Source organism: Mesoplodon mirus (assembly GCF_964341445.2).
Source record: "Mesoplodon mirus genome assembly, chromosome: 14".
NCBI classification, from domain to species: domain Eukaryota; kingdom Metazoa; phylum Chordata; class Mammalia; order Artiodactyla; family Ziphiidae; genus Mesoplodon; species Mesoplodon mirus.
The window spans coordinates 83863402-83887788 of NC_138990.1; the positions used below are offsets into that span (position 1 = coordinate 83863402).

General features: G+C 42.3%; 1 long non-coding RNA gene across 4 annotated transcripts in view; it reads right to left on the reverse strand.

Moving 5' to 3' along the window:
• Positions 1-1271: 1271 nt before the first annotated feature.
• Positions 1272-24387, reverse strand: part of LOC309816020 — a 47489-nt gene continuing 24373 nt past the window's right edge. For 3 of the 4 annotated variants that reach the window (XR_014295946.1, XR_014295947.1, XR_014295949.1), the window contains 3 exons: positions 13662-13768; positions 8175-8305; positions 1272-1700 (listed from right to left, as the gene is read on the reverse strand). This is a non-coding gene — a long non-coding RNA (uncharacterized lncRNA). The remainder of the gene's footprint in view (positions 1701-8174; positions 8306-13661; positions 13769-24387) is intronic. The other variant, XR_014295948.1, reaches the window with a different exon arrangement.

A 24387-nucleotide genomic window follows, 5' to 3' on the forward strand; every position in this document is an offset into this window, starting at 1 on the left:
TCCTTCATGGGTCTAAGTCAATATGATTTTATTGTATTGCTCTCAAAAGAATGAAGCCAGAATTCAATAAACCACTAAGTTACCACCCTAACTCTGCTGTAACCAAACTAGACAACCTTATTTAAAACACCTCAAGCTATTTATGAATAGATTAGGACTTTTTTTTTTTCCTTTTGAATTCTACGGAACATCCAACATTCTCTGGCTAGAGGAATGTCAGGGCCTACAAGGGACAGGGGACAGGGCAGTGACTGTGAGTGACTTGATGTCTTCCCTGGCTCTCTTCTTCCTCCCACCTCTTAACTGTGGGTACTGCTAGCTCCAGGCTACAGCCTTTGCTCTAGTCTTTCCCTCCTTGGAAAATTCATCTCTAAGAGATGGAGAGTAGAGAAATGAGAAATGGAATTTGAGCCCTGAATACCTTAGAGTCCTAATTCTCTAACTGAACTTCAGTTCTAGTAAGGAGTAAAGTAATAAGGCATCGTATACAGGATTGTGTTAAATAAGCTGCTGTATATAATGGCCTTTGTAAATGGCAGATTGATTTTAAAATAATGCTGTGGCTGTTGTTTTATTATGATTACTGCCCAATCCTACCTCTCCTCAAGCTCTACTCTCAGGTTCCAACTGAGACCAATGCCACACTCCTCTCCAGAGTCTGCCAAGACTGCCAGCAGGAAAGGGAGAACAAAGATATGACCCACTCCTCCTTCAAGAATCTCAAGGGTGTCAAATCTAGAGAGTTCCCACTCCTACCTATTACCTCTATTTTTACAGGTAAGTTTTTCTCTAAATGGGAATCCCCACCCTAAAGAACATTTCTTTTCAGATATACCTCTAGCCCTTCAAATTCAACTCCAAGAAACAAATTTGTCTCCCCTTCTAGAAGAGTGGTTCTCCTTTCCAGTTACCCCATACCTGTCATGACGAGTAGTTTTCCAACTTCACAGGGCAAACACTTTGGCATTATCAGTGACTTGTTATTCTTTCTTCTTTATCCTCTTCCTGCCTGGCAGACTACCAGCAGATTGGTGGTTTCTTCTATGAAATGTCCTTCAGATTGGTTCTTTTCCTTATAATCCCATTGCCTACCCCAGCTGACACCTTATTCTCATATTTCAGGCCTGGACTGCCACTATAGATTCCTAACTGGTTTCCCTAACCTCATTTTTCACTTCATTCATTTCATGCATTCACACCATAAAACCTTCCTACTTTTATCACCACTATTCATTACCTAGCCCATCAAGGTTTAAAAAAAAATTGTCTGGTTTCAGCCCACATACCACCCTCAAGTCAGAATCTATTTCCTATTTTTTTTTAAATAAATTTATTTATTTATTTATTTTGGCTGCGTTAGGTCTTCATTGCTGCGCACGGGCTTTCTCTAGTTGTGGTGAGCGGGGACTATTCTTCATTGTGGTGCACAGGCTTCTCACTGAGGTGGCTTCTCTCGTTGGTGGAGCACGGGCTCTAGGTGCACGGGCTTCAGTAGTTGTGGCATGTAGGCTCAGTAGTTGTGGCTCGCAGGCTCTAGAACACAGGCTCGGTAGTTGGGGCGCACGGGTTTAGTCGCTCTGCGGCATGTGGGATCTTCCCCAACCAGGGCTCGAACCCTTGTGCCCTACATTGGCAGGCGGATTCTTAACCACTGCACCACCAGGGAAGTCCCCTATTTTTTTAAAGTGGCTTTTCTTTTTCTGAATTAGAAAAGATAATTTCTGTTAACAATGTGTTGCATGATTTTTAAAATATATACACATAGCTATGGCTATATTTATCTCAACTGAAACAGGTTCATATGCTATATATTTTTTCATGTATATACTGTAGCCATCTTTCTATGACAATAATTATACATTTACTTCGTGTATCACTGTATGGACATACCACTATTTATTTGACCAATCCCCTATCAATGGCTATTTTGATTGCTTTATAAACTCTGTAATAAATATCGTCACACATACATCTCTGTACACTTGCCCTTAGGATAAATACCTAGAAGTTGAATTGTTGGTTTAAGAGCATGTGTACTTTAAATCTGATACATATTGCCAAACTGAACTTCAGAGAGTATTAATATTTATTCCCAGCAACAGAGTATGAGATCCTGTTTCCTCCAGCCCTCGACAGTAACAAATATTTTCTTATTTTTAATATTTGTCAATCTAACAGTTGAAAAATGATATCTCATTTCTGTTTGTTTTCTGGATTATAAATAACAGCTTTTTTCTATATGCTTTATTGGCCATTTATATTTATTTTTCCATGACTTTTCCCATTTCCTTTTTGTGGTTTTTTCCTATTGATTTGTAAGAGCTTTGTACACATTAGAGATATGTTGAAAACATTTTTTAACCAGTTGACACCTACTTTTTATTTTGTTTATGGTACTTGTTGTGATTTTTTTTAAAGCTAATCCACCACACTTTTTCCTTTATGGTTTCTGCCTTTGGTACCACACTAAAAAAACTATTTTCTAGTATACTTATCACTTTAGTTTTTATGTAAAAATCTTTAACACAACATTGTAAATCAACTATACTCCAATAAAAAATAATTTTAAAAAGTAAAATAAAATGAAAATAATAATAATTTTAAAAATAAAAATATTTATCTAGAATTTATTTTACTAGAAGGTGACAGAGATTTTCTTTTAAATGGTTAGACATTTGTCCTAAACGCTATCCTTTGCCACTGAAACCTAAGTCTGTTTCTGGTCTTTCGAATCTATTCTGAGCTCTACTCCCCAACAAGAATTCTTCCTCCCAGTTAGACGAGGTTTTTCATTGCCCACAATAGGTTTTATGTAGGTTGCTGCTTATATTCACATTGCCTCTTACCTTCCCTCCACAGATGCTTCAAAGCAAAACCATTTCTGGGGTAAGAAGAAGTAAATGCTATTTAAAACAAGAAATACTTCCAGGGCTTCCCTGGTGGCGCAGTGGTTGAGAGTCCGCCTGCCGATGCAGGGGATGGGACGCAGGTTTGTGTCCCGGTCCGGGAAGATCCCACATGCTGCGGAGCAGCTGGGCCCGTGAGCCATGGCCGCTGAGCCTGCGCGTCCGGAGCCTGTGCTCCGCAATGGGAGAGGCCACAACAGTGAGAGGCCCACGAACAGCAAAAAAATAAATAAATAAAAAATAAAAAATAAAACAAGAAATACTTCCAAAAGAGAGAAGATAATATAGAAGAACACATAAGAGGTTCTACAAATCCTTTGTGTGGCTACGAAGTAGATGAGCTTTTTATTCAGCAGAGCCCTTCAGTGGACCTTGGATATACAGAGGTGAACCTGGGAGGCGGAGTTAGAGTTCAACTGCTTTGCATAATAAAGTAAGAAGTATTTGGAGCGCTGAGTGGCAATAGAGTAAGGAAGGTTTGCAAAGGAAAGAAAGATAAGATTCTAAGAGACACCAAGGCCACATATATGGGTGATATTAATGAATCCCTAATGGAAAGGTGGGCAAATTACTTTAAGGGAAAGGGATAGCCAGTATGAGAATGCAAGTTGCTTACTTTGCTGCAATGTAAAATACTCTCCATTACCCCAAACTTTAATAAAGTCCGCTACACACAAAAAGGCTTTGAGCTGGGAGATATCTGAGTTCTACCATCTGGTTCAGTGTGGATGGAAACAGGAACAGCATGCTTGAGACAATAAGACTGTCTATAATCTGAACTAATTTAATGGAAGCAAGAGATCAAAATCAGAGTGACTATAAATACATGAGCTCCCAAGAAACTGGTGAATTCCGGGTGAAGGAATCAGAGTTTCCACAAGTTGCAGAATGACACCTTGAGCCAAAAGTTTAAGGGAAAAGATGGTTCCAGCTAACTAATGTGTTACACTATGATACTCAATTCTCAGAACCTTTTAAACAGAATCAAACTGCATGAGGTACAACAGTGATGAACAGAAGTAGCTGGTAGGGGAGGTGCTGATCACTCTGCCTGCACAAGAAACAAGCTGAGGATTGTCCCTTCACCATTGCACATGCTCCCAAAGGGGTCTTGCAGTCCCTACCCCACCTAAGGTGTCCTCAGTCGACTCTCACCTCTTCCACGAAGCTTTCTCCCAAGGTTTTAGCCCTCAGATGTTTCCTTTCCAGAATTTCCAGTTTACTTAAAATCTAAACCTCAGATTAACCTTTATTTTTTCTGTTAATTTCTCTGTGGAATTCAACTGTACATGCCATGCAGACAAGAATTACATGAAAGAAAAAGAAAAGAAACAAACCACCTACACACATCCTAAACATCTTATATTACACTCAGAGCCTATTAAATTCTTGGTGGTGGAACAGTGCAAGACAGTGATGCAGAAGCAAGTTTCCTAATCAACCTAGATGGAGATGCTCCTAAATCAAGGAACAAAGTAAGAGGAATAAAAATAGGAAGGAACGTGGGAATAGGGAGAAGAGGATGGGTTGATGAAGAATGTAATCTGGCTTAAGACATGTAGAGTTTAAAATGCCTAAGAGCCATCCAGGTTATAATATCAATAGTGTATGGTCATCATGAGTCAGGAACTAAAAGAGAGATTTAGGTTGGAGATAGAGATCTGAGAGTTTTTGATAAGCACAGATGACATCACCCAGGGACAGTTTATAGAGGGAAGAGAGAACAGGTCTAAGGAAAGAATCTTAGGAAATGTCTTCATGTAGGGAGCCTGTTAGGAAAGACTAGTTGGGGAAAGTAAGCCTTCTGCAGTTACAGACAAACAAATAATTATACACACCTATAGAATGAACAAGTAACTGGCTGGCTCTATTTAAAATCTCTAAATGCCCATTTCAAGCCCTCTTTCCACCTTCCTGCAAGTGAACTCACTCACTGATCTTCACAGTTAAAACCATGGTCTTTCAGAGGAAGTGGCAGAAATGGACAAGTGTCACAGGCCAAGGCCCCTAAGGTGGTGCTTTGTGGGTGGAGGATGCTATTTGCTGATGTTCAGAGAACACCATACCTAAGGGAAAGTTCAATGCCGAGCCTTTCCATCTAGTTTGTTCTATGATTAGCTCAAGCCAACTGAGTTAAGATCAGCCAACCAAAGATCTCACTCATGACAGTAAAGATCCATATACCAGGGTCTCAAAAGGTCTCAGTCAAGAGTCTTAGTGACTTCTATCTGCTTCAAGTGATCTTTTCCTGTCCTGGTTCTGAATGACATTCAGAGGAAGTGACTGGTTTCCACTTTGGTTACCAGCTATGCCCTTGGCACTTAGTCACCCACCCTGACATATTTAAATGTCTGCAAGACTGCCCTTCCCAGACATGGGTTTATCTTCACTGAAGGACTTAAAAAAATTATTATAGTCTGGACGGCCCATGAGCTATAAAAGAAGAGGGATTTCATAGGCAAAGTAGAAAATTTATAATGTCACACCCATTCCATAAAAATGACCTCCATACCACTTGGCACTGATGCCCATATGTAAAGTCAAAATCCTGAACCAACAGTGAGAACTGAGACTAATGCGGAGATGAATAGTCCCAGAGTGGGAGAGATGGGGTGCCCAAAAGTGCTAGAGAAATCCTGGAAGAGGTCAAACCTAGGGAAAGAAGCCTCAGAGAAGCCCTCCTTCCTTGGATCCAAAAGCTGATGTATCTGTGGCCATGATGGCATCACCCCATTCACCATTTCCTGTTTCCACTGGAGGAAAGGGGAAGAGGACCTAAACATGGGAGAAAAAATGTAGCATCCCTACCTCCTTCTCCACCTTGGGCTCCACTCCAGCTCAGAGCCGGCCTTATGCAGACACACAGTAAGTAGTCAAACACACGGTGTGATTCCAGCAGAGAGACATAAATAGCAGGTGCTCAGTGGGCACTTGTTGAATGAGGAGCCCCCAGAGAGATTTCCTATCCCCAAAGAATTTTTTTCACTGACTGTCACATTACTTTTACCTGGAATTCCTCCATTTGATGTCCATTCCTTTAGGATAAAGCCTTTTACTTCCCAAAACTGTGCTCCACCAAGCACCATACTCTGTCAGATTTTAACAATTTTCTTCAGCCAGAAAAAAAAAAAAAAAAGGTTCTCTAGTTAAATAAGTCTAGGAAATGTTATATTCTCTATCTCCCTTTTGGAGCTTCATAAATGCATATTAAAAGCTCTTTCTGAGGCAGAGGCAGTTGGAGAGCTAACATGAAATTCAGGACAGGGGCTCAACTAAGCCTAAGAGCCTTGTTCCAGAAGCATAGCTGTACAGACCAGCAAGACATCCAATTAGCCCAAAGAGCAGTAGACAGAGTTCAAGGTGGTCAACACTAGGATATCAGTGCATGGGCAGTACTCTACTTACCAAAGAGTAGCCATAGGAAAAGTCTCTAGTATTGGAGAAGGGACCTGGCCCAGAAGAGATTGGAAAGCAAAGGCCACAGCCCCTAAGGGGTTGACAGCAGGGTTACAGTCCTGGACAGGGCTAGGGGGTCCTCTCAGGGAAAAGCCAAAAAAAAAGGTGAGATGGAGGAGAGGCAGAGACTGGTGGACAGAACTGTCACTTAGGGCACATGCCCAGGAGTTCCTCCCTGCTGGGGGCACTGGCTCCAAAATCCTCGTGATCAGCAGATCCAGCTACATCACTAGATCTTGTGTATGAGGCTAAGGTGGTTGGGAAGAGAGGTGGGGGTGTGGTATATCCAGAAATTTCCAAAGAACTGTGCTGATTCTAGTAAGGAAGGAGGTCCATATTATGTCAATCTTTAGGAGGTGAGGGGTAGAGACCATTCTTCAGGTAGTTCTCTAGGGAAATGTGCTGAAAGAAGTGAGAACCTTAGAGGCCTGAATGAAGCCAAAAGTCTGATCCAAAGAAAATGCTCCAGACTTAGGGTAGAAATGGGGACAAAGTAGAAGTTGAAGCCTGAGGGTAAAGGGCATCCATGAACCCAACTGTGAGGAGCTGGGAAAGGCACTGAGATTTGAGCTGTCTCTGTCAAAGACTCCCTGAGAGAGGAAAGATGTGAGAATTCAGATCACAAAGGCAGCTTGGGAGCACTGGTAAATGAAAGATGAACAGTCAACCAGGAGAGAATTCAATCCAAAAAAGTTGAAGATTGAATCACAGGTGCTATGCTGGCACCTCTGGCTTAGTTATTTTGGCTCCACAAAGTTAGAGAACAAGAGGGAACTGCACTTTGTATGGATACTCCAAGTGCTTTGTCACTGCTTTGGACAAGGCTTATTTTACTTTCTGGTAAAGCCCTATCTCAGCACAGCTCATTGGGAAATCAAGACCAAAAGTTGTCTGTGATCAGCGGCCACTGAGGAAGTACCCTGCCCATGTTGTCATCGGTGGCCTCTTTTGCGCCACCATTTTACGTCATTTATGGGAAGCTGCCTCCTGCTTCCTAAGATCAGCGATGGTCTTGTCTGAGGACGTCGGAGCAAACCACAGACTCAAAGGTCCTACACTCCTTATTACATTCTGCCTGTCAGCTGTTCTCTAGACAACACCATGACTGCATATCCAGCACACTGGTGGGGAAATCTCTCTAGACCCAGCACCCGCTCTGGAGTTCAAGAGCCTCCATTCCCCCCACTCTCAGCTCCTTATCTTTCCTCAGGCAAAACTGTGAAGAAAACAAGGTGTTTCTTTAGGAACCCAACTTCTCTTCTCAGGGCCATTATCTCAATCTCAGTGATGTCTCCTTCCCGTCACTATGACTGGGGGCACAATGCTTTCTCCTCTCTGTCCCTACCTTAGTCTAGTTCTCAGAAATCAATCTCATAAAGTCATTCATACTTCTACTTACATGACCAAGACGCTTCATAATCAAACCCTTTCCTGGAGTTTCTTTATTTTTAATAGGGTCTCAAAAGACTTAAAGGGAAAGAAATTTCACTTGTGGAATTCCAAGCAACAGCAAATAGCTGAGGCAAGTCTTTGAGGGGCAAGACGTATTCTTGGTGCCCCCTGAAATTATACCACTTAACAGACCAGTCCTGTCTCTTCTTATTCCATCACCTGACACCCTTAGGCTGTCTCCTCTGCCAGCCAGAGGCCAGGCTCCCCTGGATCTGGGCCAACACCTACCGCCATCTGGTCTCCCTTGAAAAAGCAAAAGGGAGACATCTCTTGTTTACTCAGTAATAATTCACTGTAATAGTCACATAACAGGTGCCACCAGCTCCCAGTTCACGCAGTAAGGCCACACCACACCCTCACCTCTGCCGCCATCATGGCTTATTCCTTGGAACACATCAACAGGTCTTATTTGGATGATAGGACAGGGCCTCTTAAACACACCAGAGTTACCAGTGGTGTTTTGACAGTGTGAGTTACACTACAATGAAGACCTAGAGGTAAAGAACAAAGACTTTTTTAAATCCTCCCCTACAATTAATTGGTTATCTTTCCCACATGTTGTTGCACCATATCTATATATATATATATACAACCTAGTGCTAGTCTATAAACAGGATGCTCTGGCTAAACACGTCTAAACAAGCAAAACTGTGAGATAAAGAAAGATGGTATCTCCCCATCTTCTCTTCTTTCCCCACCCTCCTTTCTTACATCTTGTGAGAGACAGAAGAGCTCTATGAAAACAGCATGGGCTTTGGAAGTGGACAGACCTGAGGAGAAATAAATCATAGCTCAGCCTTGTATTAGCCGTCTGACCTTGGGCAAGTTACATAACTTCTTTTGCAGCTTGCCCATGTGCAAAAATGGAGATGATAACTTATTGATTTGTATTGTGATATTAAATAAGAAAATATGCAAAGACATCTAATATATACCTGGCTCTCCAGGGATGTAAGTTTGTTCTTCCCAATCTAGTTTATCATGTACCTGGTCCCCTCATGTTATGCTCTGGTTGTCCAAGGTGTGTGCCACACACAAACTTTCCCTTCCTTTTCCTAAACCCTATCAAAGTTCCCATCCCTTACAAAAGCTAATCTAATCACACTGCTAAAAGGAAAGCAGTTCTGATAAAATGAAGTCAAGTAAAACGTGGACAATATTGCTGGGTTCCTATATTAACTCTCTGGGAGATATTTCTTCATTTAAAAAGAAAAGGGGGCTTCCCTGGTGGCGCAGTGGTTGAGAGTCTGCCTGCCAATGTAGGGGACACAGGTTCGAGCCCTGGTCTGGGAGGATCCCACATGCCGCGGAGCAACTGGGCCTGTGAGCCCCAACTACTGAGCCTGCACGTCTGGAGCCTGTGCTCCTCAACAAGAGAGGCCATGACAGTGAGAGGCCCACGCACCGTGATGAAGAGTGGCCCCAGCTCGCCGCAACTAGAGAAAGCCCTCGGCACAGAAACGAAGACCCAACAAGGCCAAAATAAATAAAATAAATTAATTTTTAAAAAAATTTAAAAAATAAAAAAAGAAAAAGAAAAGGGGGGTGTGGAAATTCAAATGAAAGAAAAGACTTCTGATGATGAGACTCTCCTACAGGACAGGGAATCAGGGTGTTGGCCTCTCTCCCTGCAAGCACAGTCTCTGTGGTAAAGATGAGAAACCATCAGAGATATAGGACACCATCTCAGATTGGTGAATGTCACACCTCAAATCAACAGGTCCAGAATAGAACCTGGGAGCCTTGGCTACCTCTTCTGCTCTGGCCAGCACACACTACTTCCTTAGCCAAGAAGTTACGGTGGTGCTTTTTTCCCTAGGAGGTTTCCAACACTATTTTAAACTCTATGGAAACAAGCAGTAATAGGATTTAATTATGGGTCATAGCCTTGGAACAGCCTATTTGAGGCCTGGGCTCACTTCCAGAATCATACCTTACCTCACTGAATGGTCTCAACAAGGCCCATGTTAATACAGGAAGCAAAGTGGGCCTGCATCTTGACTTCTCTCAGTGATCTAGGAAGGAGGAACACAGGAAAATTTCTGGACTTTCCACATCCAGGATCACTGAAGCAGATTACTACAACTAAAAACGGCTTAAGTGTAATCACGTGGCACAAAATGCTATGCTGACTATAAATCACAGTTCAGCATGGCAGTTCTCATTGTGAGGGACTCTTTAGCAGTGTGCATGTTCTACTTGACCTTCTTGGCAAGGCCCCAGGTAGCCCAGAGCATAGCCCAGGCTGGGCTCTCAGTGGTCTGGACACCACTGCAGGGTGAAAGGGGCTGGCTGGCAGCTTTGGCAGATGGAGTTAAGAGGAAATGAAGGTGAAGTCCAAGGTAAGGAAGGCGCTGGTCCAGGCAGGATTATCTGACAGCACATGCTCAGGGAACTGGCAAAGCAGAAACAATAATAACAAGTGTTTTAAATTATTTTATATTTATCCAGGTAGTCACCATGGTAAATATCAAATTTTTGCTGGGTTTTCCTTATACTTTGCTAGATTTCCTTATACTTATTTTGTGTTTAATATTGTTTTTGAAATATATACTGAGGGCTAAAATTACGAGGAACATCATAATCTTCCTATTGCTTAGGCCTCTAAAGTTCTTTTCTGTTTTTTTTAATAAATTTATTTACTTATTATTTATTTTTGGCTGCGTTGGGTCTTTGTTGCTGTGCGCAGGCTTTCTCTAGTTGTGGCGAGCCGGGGATACTCTTGGTTGTGGTGCGTGGGCTTCTCATTCCGGTGGCTTCTCTTGTTGTGGAGCACAGGCTCTAGGCGCGCGGGCTTCAGTAGTTGTGGCAAGTGGGCTCAGTAGCCGTGGCTCGCGGGCTCTAGAGCGCAGGCTCAGTAGTTGTGGCGCACGGGCTTAGTTGCTCCGCGGCATGTGGGATCTTCCCGGATCAGGGCGCGAACCTGTGTCCCCGCCATTGGCAGGCGGACTCTTAACCACTGTGCCACCAGGGAAGTCCCGAGGCCTCTAAAGTTCTTAATCTGGTCCTTGACTTCAGCATGAAGCAAGAAAAACCAGGATTCCAAAGCTTCATGGTCAATATTCATTTTTTCATTCAGTAAACATTTCTTCAGGGGCCAATAAGTGCCAAGTCTTTACTCAGTCCTGGGATACAGCAGCAAACAAAACAGATATGGTTCCTGAGTTCCCAGAGCTACAGTTTAGTGAGAGGAGTTGAGAATAAGATCAGGATGCAAAGCAAAAGGTCTATATTAGAAAACAGGCAAGATTATTTAGCCAGCAATGGGATGCAGAGGGAGGAAACCTCTTCTGGGATGCCAGCAGAAGAGACCATGGCAGACAAGGTGCCTGTTCAGGGAGATGAGCTGGGTCAAATAATACCCTTATCCTCCCATTCTTTTTGGCAGGAGAGAGAGCCACTGCTGTGGGTTGAGTTAATCAAGAACAAGTGACCAGGGCCCTCACAGCCAGTGCTACCATGAAGCTGTTCCTTCTCTGCTCACAGCCATGAACTGTGGTATGTGCCATGTGAGCTATGTGTGAGATCCTGAAATCTCCAAAGGAAAACAAGACTTGAGCTGTCTACTGACAGGAATTCTAGAACATATAGTGGGCCAGAAATGGGAAGCATAAAAACAGTCGCCAGAAGAAACTTGGTGACCCTCCCCTGAATTGTCACTGACATTTCTGACATTACAAGGGAATGAAAAAAAAAAGCCTGATTTCACCTGGAGGGGTGGGATCAGGAAGAGACCTGCTGAAATGATCGGGCTACAGCCAGAAGCCTCCTGAGGGGCATTTCTGCTTTAGGGTGTAAAGTGGGCAAGGATGGGGAAATGCTGCAGCCTGCTGTGTTAGAGAAAGGAGCTATTTGAACAGCTCAACCTCAGCACTACCAGAAGTGGGAAGGCTGTGGTAAAGGTGAAGAGCTGATAAGAATAATAGCAAGAGCTTCAGAGTGAGTGCCCAGCCAGTAGAGCAGTGGCCTAAAGAGATTTCCAAGTATTTGACGTCTCTGGGCCTCAGTTTCCTTATCTGAAAACAGAGATGATAATAATAGCATGCACTGGTTTCCTAGGGTTGCTGTAGCAAATACTACCAACTAGGTGGCTTTAAACAACAGAAATTTACTCTCTCACAGTTCTGGAAGCTAGAATTCCAAAATAAAGGTGTCAGCAGGGCTATGCTCCCTCTGAAAGTTCTAGGAAAGAACCCTTCCTTGCCTCTTCCAGCTTCTGGTGGTTGCCAGTAATCCCTGCCATTCTTTGTATATGGCAGCATATCTCCTATCTCTGCCTCCATCTCTACATGGTCATCTTTCCTCTGTGAGTGTCTCCCTCTTCTTATAAGAACACCAGGCATTGGATTAGGGCCCAATCAAGTTATGACTTCATCATAACTTGACTATATCTTACAAAGACCTTATTTCCAAATAAGATCACATTCATAGATTCTAGGTGGGTATGAATTTTTAGGGGGACACTATGCAACCCAGTACAGAGCACCTACCACATAAAGAGTTTATATATGTAAGATGCTTAGAACAGTTCCTGGTAGATAATATATGCCATGTATGAGTTAGCTGCCTTTCTTCATTATCTCTGGCAGACAGTAGCTGCCATGAAATATGTGGATGCTCTGCTGTATAAGAATCATCCTCCCTCCATCTTGAGTCAGAGGCAAAAAACTGGGTGGGACTAGAGTTCCAAAAAGAGAAGATGAGGACAGAGCTAGAACACGATGGGTTTATTACCATTCAACACCCCCTCTACCAATACCCTATCAATACACCTAGGCTGGAGTGAGGAAGTATCTGCTACAGTCACATCATTTGTTTTTTGAACAGAGAACTTATCATTCCAAACTAACAATGGTCCCATCTTATCATTCCAAACTAACAATAGCCCCATCAAAGAAGTCCTCAAATTAGGACCCACTTAGGAGGAGCTTCCAGAGCCAGGAGAGAAGCTGCACCAGTGACCCCAGCAGCCTCATCACTTAGAATCAACTGTGAGTTCTGATCCCAAACTGCTTTACACAGCATATTCATCCCATAGTTTAACAAATGAATGACTACTGAGTCCAAATATTAAATTCATTCTCTAAAATGGAGATTTGCTACTTGCTATAGCTAGGATAGCTTACTTTCAAATTGAGGGAGGAGAGAATAGATTAAAGGTTCCTGCTCTTGCTCCTTCAATAAAGGGGTTTGGGACACTACTAAAAAGAAATAGAACCAGATTTCAACTGCTATCTTCATATCAAAATAAATTCCAGATGAATCAAAGATTTAAATTTAAAGATTTAAAAATACACACCCAAGCAAAGTACTCAACAAGAATGAGTAACTATTTTTATAATTTTGAGGTAGGGAAGCATGCCTTTTCTAAACATTGAACTAGTAGCAAAAACTATAACGGAAAAGATTATGTTGACTACTTAAAAATGTCAAACTTGCAGATAGATAAAAAATTGTATAAACAAAGGTGAAAAACAAATGACAAACTGGGAACAATTCTGCACTATATACAACAGTCAACACTTTAGCTCTTACAAATTATTAACAAAATATTACTGGGAAAATGTGCAAAGGACATGACATGAATAAGTGATTCAAAAAATATATACATCTGTCCAAAATACATTTGAAAAGATGTTTAATCTTTAATATTCAAAGAAATGTAAATTAAATCATATTTAATGATTAAATATGATGTAAATTAAATCACAATTAAGTGCCATGTCTTAGTTACTATTCGAAGCATTTTACTTGGATTAACTGATTTACTTCTCATGAAATAGGTGCTATCATTATCCCTACTTTACCAAAGATGAAACTGAGGTACAGAGAAGTTAAATGACATACCCAAGGTCACACAGTAAGCGGCTGAGTCAGAATTCAGGTCCCATCAGGCTAGCTCCAGAGTCACATTCTCAACTACCATGTTATACAGTGACAAGACAATGTTTCACCTGTCAGATGAGGAACACAAAAAACACACAAGCCAGTGTTACTGATGATATGGAGAAACAGGCAATCTCATGCACTGTTAGTATAAGTTAACATTCTTAAGGGTAGTTTGGCTTCATGAATCAACATTCTAACTGTGCACATATCCTTTATCTGAGCCATTCCATTTCTTGAAACTTATCCTAAGGGGATACATAGACAACTGTATAAAGATTATTTACCAAGGTATTTACTATAGAATATACATAATAACAAATATGTTACAAATAAAAACCCCAACAGGCACACCAAAAATCCAACAAATTCATTCATTCAACAAATATTTATTGAGCACCACCTATGTACCAGGAACTGGTACTAAGCTCTAGTTACAGAGAAGCAGAGTAAAAAAAAAAAAAAAAAAAAAAAAAAATCCCTATTTTCATGGAGCCTACATTCTAATGAAGTGTGTTAGGCAATAAACAAATAAGAAAAATATGTAGTATGGCATGTGGGGCTAAATGCTATAAAGAAAAGTAAAGGAGAGAAGGAAGATAGGAAAGGAAGGTTGTCACATATTTAAGTAAGAGGGTCGGGGAAGGCACCATTGATTAGAGATGAGATAAACAGATTATATACTAAGAGAATAAAATGCATTATGGTATATCCACACATAGAAGTATAATTCAGCCATTAATTCTGTATTTACTGAAAAGATGTCTATAACACATAATCCAATGAAAAAGGATTCTCACTACACACAAAAAATAGGTAACTATGTGAGGTAATGGATGTGTTAACCACATTGTGGTAATCAGTTAACAATATATATATGTATCAAATCACCACACTGTACACCTTAAACTTACACAATGTTACACATCAATTATATCTCAATGAAGCTGGGAAAAAAGGTGAAAAAAGAAAACAAAACAGTATTAAAGAAAAAAAACAGGGCTTCCCTGGTGGCACAGCAGTTAAGAATCTGCCTGCTAATGCAGGGGACACAGGTTCGAGCCCTGGCCTGGGAAGATCCCACATGCCGCGGAGCAACTAAGCCCGTGCACCACAACTACTGAGCCTGCACGCCATAACTACTGAAGCCTGCACTCCTAGAGCCCGTGCTTCGCAACAAGAGGAGCCACCGCAATGAGAAGCCCACACACCACAACAAACAGTAGCCCCCGCTCACCGCAACTAGAGAAAGCCCGAGCGCAGCAACAAAGACCCAAAGCAGCCAAAAATAAATAAAAATAAAATAAATAAATTTATTTTAAAAAACCAGTATTAAGTTATGGGTCCATTGATATGAAATTACATGTGTATACATGCTTATGCTTTACATGGGAAAGAGAAACAACACAGAAAGAGACTGATAATACCAAGCAAGTGAGTGCCAGATAAGTGGTACAGGCAGCACGTGTTTGTTCTACCTGCTCACTCATCCTCCTCTCCACATCTACACTTTGTTCCAAAAAGGATTTAACGACAGCAAATCCACATACGCCACAAGTTCTTTAACTCTGCCCATCCTCCCTCACCCTTTTCCCTGCTCTTCCCAGAAGTCAGGATAGTGACAGGGTGAAAGGGATAAAAGCTTAAGATCAAGATAAGCTGAGCGGACATAAGACGGATGGAGGGACACACCCACAGATCTGGATGGGATTCCTCTTATTGCAGCACATGGGAAACATCCTGGGAGGCATATTTCCTCCGTGCAGATCTGTAAGATTTGAAGCAAGGCTATCTGATTTAGATTCCCCATTATATCTCCTACTAAACCCCAAATGCCTTACAGGGCAGCCAGGAGCAAGACTGCTCATTCACAAGGAGGTGACAAGCCACAGCAGGCCAGAACACTACCCCTGGTACATGAGTGCCTACATCTTCCTTTGAGCAGAAAATGACACAGATTTGAGCCCTTTTTGACCCTTACCTTATCCCTTCCTCCATGCCTGCACCCAACAAGCTGTCCTGGCTATACCATGACTACCCTAGAGATTCAGATTTCCCCACTAAGATTCTCAGGCTAGGTCCCTACCAAGAAAGTTGCCCAAAGTGACAAGCCATGCTAGTGTACACTGGAACATTTTCAGCTGCGACGCAGTTTCGAGTATATCCCTAGATCCAGATATATTTGCTCTCAAATATGTGGGAGCAGAACACACTTATTGCTTGAGCATAAAGCCACACACAAGAAATTGGCAACTTCATAAAGGTGGAATCCATGTTGCTATTCCCTATTTCTTTAGCCTGAGGGTAGCAGTGGAGGCAAACAAATAGAGGTAGGGGACCTAGGGAAAGATTTGACTATTTCAAAATATTTCTCAAACACTCTCTGTCACCTCTTGGATACCTACTATATGCCAGGCCTTGTGTTAAGTGCTTTCATATACTTACACCAAAATTGACAAATTACTTTTATCAAACATTCCTAAAATGTGCTACTGAATTTAAGACACCTAAGGCACATATAGGTCCAGCTGCCCTGCTGACAGCTGAATATCCAAGCTTGAAATTAGGTAGAGGGTAGAAATCTAAGACTTCCCTTGAGGCTACAACACAGAAGTCTCACTGCATACTATCAGGCCACAGCCTCAAGGCCCCATTCCAGCTTCTGCTTTCTCTCCTGGGCTCTCAGCAGGGAACATCACACACACCCACACCCACCCCCACCCACACACACACACACACACACACACATCTTCCAATGCCCTTAGTCTGCAAGTGGAAGAAATTCTTCACTAGGGAAGAGTACAAGGTGAATCAGAGAAAAACCAAAGCAATCATCTCTTCGGCAGAGAAGTCTCTTTCTCTCTTTATCCATTTCTCTCTTGTCTTTCTTGAATATGTAGTTATTGAGCAACTTCTATTATGCTTATCACTATAGGATATAATCATAAGACATGCCTCCTGCCCTCAAGAATTTACTCTGTTTAGGAAGACAAAATCAACACACAGGAAACATGTTATTGAAAAGGGGAACTCTAATGTATATGTAAAACTGAAACAGACTCACAGATACAGAAGACAAACTAGTGATTACCAAAGAGGAGAGGGACAAATTAGGGATTACAGATACAAACTATCATGTATAAAATAGATAAGCAACAAGGATATATTGCATAGCACAGTGAATTATAGCCATTATCTTACAATGGCTATGGAGCATAATCTGCAAAACTACTGAATCACTTTGCTATACACCTGAAACTAATATAATATTGTAAATCAACTATACTTCAATAAAGGTGGAGGGGCTTTAAGATTTCTAGTGCAAGAGTGGTGCCAGTAACACAAATGGAGGGATAAATGATGTTAGACACACGGTACACATAGGTATCTTCAATTTCAACACGATCTCCCCTTTTTTTGTTCTGTTCTTAGTAGAAATGTGTTTCACTTCAAGAAAAATCTCAAATACAAAAATCCAATACATAAAGTTGGGAATCATTCACTAGAAAAAAAACGATCTCTTTGCTGTAAAGTTTAGGGAGCTACCATTTAACCTGCTCCCAACCCATGTTCCTGTTGCCCCATATACACACAACGTTTACATTCAACTTTTCAGGTTCACAGGGTAAAGCAAAGTACTTTTTAAAAAAGATTATAAAAGGCAATATATTGAGAGATGAACAGATATAAACAAAATGTGGTACAAACAACAAATGAAATACTATTTAGCCTAAAAGAGGAGAAAGTCCTATCACATGGTACAACATACAAGACCCTCAAGGACTTTCTGCTAAGTGAAATAAGCTAGACACAAGAAGACAAATAGTATATGATTCTACTTATATGAGGTATTTAAAACAGTCAAATTCCTAGAAACTTAAAGTAGAAGGGTGGTTACCAGGGGCAAATGGGAAGGAAAAATGAGGAATTGTTGTTTAATGAGTATAAGAGTTTCAGCTGTCCAAGATGAAAAAGCTCTGGTGATCTGTTGGAAAACAATATGAATATACTTAACACTACTGAACTGTGAACCTAAAAATGGTTAAGACAGTAAATTTTATGTTTTTTATCACAATTTTTTAAAAAAGCAATGCACACATGGGTTAAAAAAAAATTTCAGCAACACAAAAAGATATCAAAAAAAAAAAAAACCCAAACCTCCAGGGGTAGTCTGGGTATAACAAGTATATAGAGTCCTCCCCTTTTTTCATTCAAATACTAATACTATCATGCCACAAACTCTATTTTGCTTGCTTTAGTTTTCTCTTAACAGTAGATCTTAGAGATTGTTCCACATCACTGTGTGAGTGTGCGTGTGTGAGGGTGGGTGTACCTGTCTCATTCTTTTTAACTGCTGTATTAATATGATGCTATCCACCATAATTTACTCAACTAGTCCCTTATCAATATAGTAAGAAGTATTTTTAAGCAAACCGCGTTAAAGGCTTTGCACACTGATTTTGCACATTTTTCCCCCTCAACAAAAATGTTCAGATTTCACTCTTCATAATACCTCCAAGCAACTATAAATGATGATTGACATTTGCTTTAGTTTGAATTTAATAGTGTTTTGCCTTGGCTCATTTCTACTAGGTTGTATGTTGACTTGTCATTGTCACAAGGAGTCACCAACAGTATAATCAAGGGAACACATGAAATACACACCATCCTCTGAATATTATGGTCACCCTTTACTCCATCATCCTTATAAATGGTTTGTCAAGAGTACAGCCGTCCTCCCTTATCCATGTGGGATACGTTCCAAATCCTGGAACCATGGATATAGTACTGAACCCTATATATACTGTTTTTTCCTATAGCATACACAGCATGGGTATGCTGAACAAAGGATGATTCACGTCCTGGATGGGAAGGAGCAGGATGGCACAAGATTCCATTACACTGCTCAGAACAGTGTGCAACTTAAAACTTATGAATTGTTTATTCCTGGAATTTTCCATTTAATATTTTCAGACCTCAAGTAATTGAAACTATGGAAAGCAAAACCTCAGATAAGGAGGAACTACTGTCTACCCTTTACTGTGTTTAACTCTGAGAAAATTAAAAATACACACACACACACACTTTCATTATTTAAGAAATTAAAAAAAGAAAACACCTCTTTCGGGCTTCCCTGGTGGCGCAGTGGTTGAGAGTCCACCTGCCGATGCAGGGGGACACGGGTTTGTGCCCTGGTCCGGGAAGATCCCACATGCCACGGAGCGGCTGGGCCCGTGAGCCATGGCCGCTGAGCCTGCGCGTCTGGAGCCTGTGCTCCGCAACGGGAGAGGCCACAAAAGTGAGAGGCCCGCGTACCACACACACAAAAAAAATGATAAAATAAAAAATAAAAAACACCTCTTTCACCCAATGTCTCTGGGTCTGCTATTTGGTTTCTTTTAGAGAAAGCACAGTGAAACAGAATGAGTGAGGGCTCTACAGACCCCGTGAATCAGGGTTTGAATCCCGTTTCTGCCATTTCCAAGTTAATCCATCTCCCAGAGCCTCTGGCTTGTCATCTGTAAACCAAGGGCAATACCATCTATCTCTTGCATAGGGAAGATCGCCACACAGGGTGAAAAGTCCATTCAAGAGGACCAAAGTGCTATCTCTATTGAACTAGCACTGCCTGGGGAAGTCAAAGAATTGCTTAGAGAAGTGGTAAAGGACAAGAAGGAATCTGACCAGTCAATGAGAGAAAGGGTGCTCTGGCAGAAGTAACACATGCACAAAGGGTGAGAGTTCTGCAGAGCCACAAAGCACCAACACACTTACTGACAAGAAGGTGAAAGGCAATTTAGTCAACAAATCCTTACTGAGTACCTCTATGCACTCACTAGGCACTGAAGACAAAACCATGAGCAAGAAGGTCCCTGCCCTCATGGAGCTTATAATCTAGTAAGAGGGAAAGATAAACCAGTAAAAAGCATTAAGTGGCCTAACGGAAACAAACAGGTGCTAAGATAATAATATGGTGTTGCTTTGTATGGAGAGGCCAGAAAAGACCTCCAAAACAAGATAATGCTCAACTGAAACTTAAAGGCAAGTGATAATTAATGAAGTGAAGAGCAGGGTAGAGAGTATTCTAGGCCAAGTCCATGAAGCCAGAGAACTGAAAGAACTGCAAGCAGGTGAGGGTGCATGCAGGAGATAAGGAGGAGAGGGGCTTGAAATGAGACTTAAAATACAGGCAGGGGGGCTTCCCTGGTGGCGCAGTGGTTGAGAGTCCACCTGCCGATGCAGGGGACGCAGGTTCATGCCCCGGTCCGGGAAGATCCCACATGCCGCGGAGCGGCTAGGCTTGTGAGCCATGGCCACTGAGCCTGCGCGTCTGGAGCCTGTGCTCCGCAGCGGGAGAGGCCACAACAGTGAGAGGCCCGCATACCACAAAAAAAAAAAATACAGCAGGGGCCAGATCTTGCTAGGCCTTGTAGGCCACAATTTGGGCCAAATTGTGCAAGACTGTTTATTCCAACCTGAGACATTTGGACTTGATTGTATAGGTAACAGGAATACAAGAGAGGATGTGGAAAGGAGAGAGACAAGGCTGAGTTGTTTTATAGAAGGATAGTGGAAGTTGTTTAGAGGACAGCTGCAATAGGGAGTGACGACAGCTGGGAGACCAAAAGACAGCCTACTTTAGGGCAGGGTCACTGTGTACAGAAAAAGAGGCATCCCAGAGGCAAATCTGAAGTGCAATTGGCAGCCTTCAAAGTCTGTGTTCTAGCCTGCTTTCTGAGTCCAAAGTCAAAGTCTGCAGTATACTCCAGAAGTCCTGACCTGCCAGGGGGAATCATTAAGGCCCTCTACCTCATCTGGGATCTTTGCCTACTATGGCAACGAGAAGATGAGGTGTCAGTACATAGGGACAGTTATCCACTGTCCCCACTGAAAGACAGGTGACAGATTAAGGTTCCTGCGACCTTAGGATCCAAGTAAAGGGTTCAAAACACTTTCCTTGGGGCTTCCCTGGTGGCGCAGTGGTTAAGAATCTGCCTGCCAATGCAGGAGACACGGGTTCAAGCCCTGGTCCGGGAAGATCCCATATGCCGCGGAGCAACTAAGCCCCTGTGCCACGACCACTGAGCCCACGTGCCACAACTACTGAAGCCCGTGAGCCTAGAGCCCATGCTCCACAACAAGAGAAACCACCACAACAAGCATGTGCACTGCAACGAAGGGTAGCTCCCACTCACCGCAACTAGAGAAAGCCCGTGCACACCAACGAAAACCCAACGCAGCCAAAAATAAATAAATTATTTTTTAAAAAAAACCCTTTCCTTCCCCTCTAGGGGAGTAAGGGGTCAACACAGTCCTCTAAGTCAGAGTTTCTTCAAATATGGTCTGCAGATGATGACTGGTGTGAGAGTCACCTGGAGACCAATCAAAATGCAGATTCCTGGTTACCACCCATACCTACTCAGTCAGGAGAGCAGGAGTAAAGACCAGGAATCTGCATTTTAAATAAGTAGCCAGCCCCTCAATACTTGCCTCCATGGGTAATTCTGATGTATTAAAGCTTCAAAACCATAGCTCCAGGAATAGGGCTAATGGAGGAAGGCCCTCACTTGAGGGTGAATGGCAACGTCGAAATTAGGGAACTACATAGAACCAAGAGTCAAGCTGGGCATGAAATAAACTAGAAAAAGGAGTCAGAAGGGATTATGAAATTTGAAGTCCCCCAAAGCAGAAAATAGAAGGCAGGACATCAGAGCATGGGGATTAGAGAGCAGAGGAATCAAAGACAGGGAGCACTCCTGGGGAAATCACTAACAATGTCATGATCTCCAGCTGCCTTAGGTTGGTTTCCCCAGTGGAGCAGTAGGAAGGGAGGGCAGATGCTTCACCACACACAGGCCAGGTGACTGGGCCTTAGACTGCCCAGTATGTGCACACAATCACTCCATCCAACCATCAAAAAGAGAACGACACTCCTCCTCAGTAAGTACTGTTTCTATCCCAATGACTCCCCTTCAGCATCCACCATGATGCTAGCTACTGGTCAGTCTGTAGAAGAGCACCAGGCTAAGTAGAAAAACATACAGAACACCTCTAAGGGGTAATGACCGGCCCTACTCACCAAGATTCTCTGCTTGGCACATCAGAGCCCCCTAATGCTGCCATAAACTCTAGGACAATTCCAGGTCAGACACTTTGAAGCCCACTGCCTTCAACCTTCAGATCTTACCATCCATGCATACCCAGCCAGTCTTCCACTACTCCTTACTATGCCTCACCAAGAGAGTCCCAACCTATATTCTACACTCCCATGTCCCTCCCCAAAATTCAGAGAGAAATTCCACAAATTCAGGTTAGGCAGGGAGTCCTGAACTTCTGAGGCTAGCTCCTATGCCTAGTTTGGTGGGAGGAGGTAACCTGAAGGAGTGCCTACCCTACCTGAAGGGAATATCCTCAGCCTACCTGAAGGGAGCACCAAGACTGCTACAGGCCTCTGTACAGGAGACTTTTTTAAAACTATGAGCAAGTTGAACCTAGTATATTTAAAAGGAGGGAAGGGAGGCTCTTCGGAGCAGAAATTAAATTGGGGTATTGGGGGAGGTAAGGTAGGATTTCTGGGGATTGGACTTTAAATAGCACATAAAATACAAAGCAATACAAAATTTAGCTCAAACCCTTATATGTCAACTACCTGATTGTTCCTATAATCCAAAAGCTGATTCCACACTAAAGAAATAAGACTGCTAAAAGATGATTTTAGTAATCCCAAAGATTATCTATGGCCTTAATCCTGAACTGCTTGTCTGTCCCTTCTTACACTCCACCCACTATCCTGGTTCTCTAGGTTTCTGACCTAATGATTTAGCTTCCTGTTTCATCTTTCCCTCACCTTATCCCTAAGGTCTTTTGCTTCCTTCCTTGCTTAGGACTGCACTCCACTCAGTTATTCTGCCATCAACCACTCGGAATAAATAATCTGCCTATCCAGATCCTCAACCTTGATCCGAGGCACTCATGCCCCCTTCATGGCCAAGTCCCCTGCCAGGCTTACCCTTACTTTATGAAGATGTCCCCGAGAGAGACAAGCATGTTAGATGGTTCATCCCAAGTATGTTAGTTGGTTCATCCAGGCAAACAGTGGAATCACCAAAGGTGGAATAAGGAGAATGACAATGAGCCAGGTCAAATGTCTAGACCTCCCCCTGACATTCTAAGGCACACCTTCTTGGCCCTCAGGTGATATCCCTAGTACTCCGTCCCTCCTGCCCACCACCTCCACCTCAAGGCATCCTTCTATCCCACAGCAGCTAGGACTAAGAATACACGGTGAGCAAGACATAGGCCTTTGTCTGATAGAACTTACAGTTTAATGAAGGAGAAAGACAATTAAATAATCCCAACATGTATGACAGTTAAAGGCAATGCATGCAGAGCTGTAAGATTAAGAAGGCTAGTCAGGTGAAGTTACATCTAAGATGAAACTTGAAGGATCAACAGGAGATACCCAAGCAGTGGCAGAGCATTTAAGGAAGCATGTTCTAGGCAGAAGAAACAGCGTATGTAAAGGCCCTGCAGCAAGAAAGCATATCTGAAGAGATGAGATGAGCTGGGGAGGTCAAGGTAGAGAGAATACCAGCACAGATGACGCTGGAGAGACCAAGAAGGGTCTCATAAGATATGAAGCTGTTTTATCATTCACTTAACAAGTATTCACTGAGTGCTTACAATATGCCAGGCATTGTCCTATGTTTTATTTATAACAGTAAATGAAACAGACAATATCCGTGTTCTCAGAGAATTTCCGTTCTAATTGGAGGAGACTATAAACAAGTATGTGACTAAACTAGAAAAATATCACTTATTGATAAGTGCTATGCAAAGAACTAAAATAGGTGATGTGCTAGAAAGTATGTATATGGGTGGCTACTTTATAATCATTAGGTGATCAGGGGAAAGCCTCTCTGAGGAGATGACATTTAAAAGTAGGTATCTAAATAAAAAGGAACCAGCCATTCAAAGAGCAAGGGAAAAAGCATCCTAAGCGGGGTTAACAATACACACATACAAAAGCCCAATGGTAAGATCACTGAAGCTTTTTTAAGCAGAGGAATTAGATCATGACCATTCTTACATTTTATAAAGACACTCTGGCTACAATGTAGAGAACAGAATGGAGGTAGGGGAGAATAAGATTAAGACTGGAGACAGAGATGAGAGTGGATTATGTAGACTAAGGTGAAGCAGAGAAAGAAGGGGACAGTAACAAGGATGATGATAATAACTAATACATAACACACACTAGCTGCCGATCCATTGTTCTAAGCATTTTTTATATATTAATTCATTTAAACCTCACAAATACTGTATCTTATAAATTAGGAAACTAAGGTAGAGGATAGTGGCAATGAAGAAGAAAGCAACTGGGGACTTCCCTGGTGGCACGGAATCCGCCTGCCAATGCAGGGGACATGGTTCGAGCCCTAGTCCGGGAAGATCCCACATGCTGCGGGGCAACTAAGCCCATGCACCACAACTACTGAGCCTGTGCTCTAGAGCCTGAGAGCCATAACTACTGAGCCCACATGCCACAACTACTGAAGCCCACACTCCACAACAAGAGAAGCCACCGCAATAAGAAGTCCGCGCACTTCAAGAAAGAGTAGCCCCCAGTCGCCAACTAGAGAAAGCCCGTGCACAGCAACGAAGACCCAACACAGCCAAAAATAAA